The sequence below is a fragment of the Chiloscyllium plagiosum genome, chromosome 14 (genome assembly GCF_004010195.1).
Source record: "Chiloscyllium plagiosum isolate BGI_BamShark_2017 chromosome 14, ASM401019v2, whole genome shotgun sequence".
NCBI classification, from domain to species: domain Eukaryota; kingdom Metazoa; phylum Chordata; class Chondrichthyes; order Orectolobiformes; family Hemiscylliidae; genus Chiloscyllium; species Chiloscyllium plagiosum.
This window is the reverse complement of record NC_057723.1, coordinates 76991609-76994385: the sequence shown is the minus strand read 5'-3', so window position 1 is coordinate 76994385 and position 2777 is coordinate 76991609.

Here is a 2777-nt window from a genome sequence, read left to right as displayed (position 1 = left end):
GGGCGGGGCCAGATAAGGGGGCGGGGTGGGGCGGGGTGGGGCGGGGCCAGATAAGGGGGCGGGGCGGTGGGTAGGTGCGTGGTCAGGCCAGGTGACAGGGACGAGTGGGTGAGGAGAGATTCTGATCACAGCTCTGTTAATGTGCAGAATCTGGAATTAATTCCACGATTTTGGATTGGTAAATCTGAACTAAAATTCACATTTAAGCTGCAAGTACAGAACAAATCTATCCAAAATTAAAAATCACACAACACCAAGTTATAGTCCAACTGGTGGTTATGGACCAGTGCTCCGAAAGCTAGAGCTTCCAAATAAATCTGTTGGACTATAACCTGGTGTTATGTGATTTTTAACTTTGTGCACCCCAGTTCAACACTGGCACCTCCAAATCATAACACATCTGTCAGCATCCTAAAGGGATAAGTCAATGAGGTATGGTCAAGAATTGACATGATAACTGATCTCCCTGGGAGGGAAAGCCCTTCCCTGCTCCTTATTACTTTTACACCTGTATTCAGTAATCTGTCTTCCTCCTCTTAGAAACAAACCTGACCTCGCTAATTGTTACTCATAGCTGCAATTTTCAAGCCCATGTAATAAGACCATTAGACATAGGACCAAAATCAGGTCATTCAGCCCATTAAGTCTGCTCACCATTCAATCATGGCTGATAAGTTTCTGATCCCCATTCTCCCACTTTCTACCTGCAATCCTTGATCCCCTTGATACTCAGGAACCTATCTGTCTCAGTCTCAAATGTACTCAATGACCTGGCCTCCACAGCCTTCTGTGGCAATGAATTCCATAGATTCACCACTCTCTGGCTGAAGAAGTTTCTCCTTATCTCCATTCTACAAGGACTTCCCTTTACTCTATGACTGTGCCCTCAGGTCCTAGACTCTCCTATCAATGGAGACATCTTCCCAACATCCACTCTGTCCAGACCATTCAGTATTTTGTATATTTCTATTAGATTTCCCCCCTCATCCTTCTAAACTCCAACGAGTATAGACCCAGAATCCTCAAACATATCTTAAGCTTTTCATTCCTGGGACCATTCTCATGAACTTCCTCTGAACATGTTCCAAGGCCAGTTCATCCTTCCTGAGGTATGAGGCCCAAAACTGCGCACAATACTTCAAATGTGGTCTGACCAGAGCCTTATAGAGCCTCAGAAGTATATCCATGCTTTTATATTCAAGGTCCTTTCAAAATAAATGCCATCATTGCATTTGCCTTCCTAACTACTGATTCCACCTGCAAGTTTATCTTGAGTGAATCCTGGGCGAGAACTCCCAAGTCTCTTTGCACTTCAGACTTTTGAATTTTCTCCTCATTTAGAAAATATTCCATGCCTCTATTCTTCCTACCAAAGTACATGACCTTACACTTTCCCACATTGTACTCCATCTGCCAATTCTTTGTCCACTCTCCTAACCTGTCCAATCCTTCTGCAGCCTGTCCGCCTCCTCAATACTACCTGTCCCTCTACCTATCTTTGAGTTGTTTACAAACTTAGTCAGAATGCCTTCAGTTCCCTCATTTAGATTGTTATGTATAAAGTGAAAAGTTGTGGTCCCCACACTGAGGAACACCACTTGTCACTGGCTGCCATCCAGAGGAGAACCCTTTTATTCCCCACTCTCTGCTTTCTGCCAGACAGCCAAGCTTCCAGCCATGCTAGCACCTTGCCTCTGACACCATGGCCCTTATCTTAAGCATTAGCCTCCAGTGTGGCACCTTGTCCAAGGCCTTCTTGAGGTCGATAACATTCATTGGTTCTCCTTGGTCTAACCTGCTCATTACTTCCTCAAAGAATTCTAACAGATTTGTCAGGCATGACCTCCCCTTGATGAAACCATGCTAACTTTGCCCTATTATACCATACACTTCCAAGTATTTAGAAATCTCATCATTTACAATGGAAATGCTCACAATATTCTTGAGTCTCCTCCGTACTGTAAAGCAATTGCATCCTTCCTGTAATATTTGACTAAAATTACCGTATAGACAAATCTCCTGTTGTGGCCCAACCAGTGTCTATTTATATTGTACCAGCATTACATCCCCATTCTTCTATTCAATACCTCATCCAATGAAGGCAAGTATCTCACATTCCCTCTTTAATATAATAAGAAAAATTGCAGATCCTGGAGATCTGAAACAAAAACAGAAATGGCTTGAGAAACTCAGGTCTGGCAGCATCTGTACGAAGAAAGTTGTCTCAATATTTTGGGTCCGGTGACTCTCCCTCGGAACACATCTTGAACACATGATTATTCTGATGAAGTGTCACTAGACTCAAGACATCAACTCTGCTTTCTTCCCACAGATGCTGAGTTTCTCAAGCAATGACTGTTTTTGTGCCTTCTTTATACCTTGTCTACTTGACCTGGTATCTTTAGGGGATATGTGGACAAGCACTCCAAATTCTCTTACTTCCTCTGCCTCTGTCAATACCCTCCATTTATTGTGTATTGGCTTGCTTTGATTGGCCTGCCAATGCATAACCTGACATTTCTCCAGCTTGAACTCCACTTGCCACTTTACTATCCAGTCAAGCAAACCATAGATATCTTCCTGCAATCAACAAACATGCTCCTCACTATCAACTATATGGTCAATTTTTGTCTCATTTGCAGATTTTCTAATTCCTCGTATCTTTAAGTGTAATAATTGACACGTACCACAAACAGCAATGAACCCAAAATTGAATGATGGCACACAAATACAAACTGTTTTCCATTTGCAAAAACATTGCTGACCATCACTTTGTG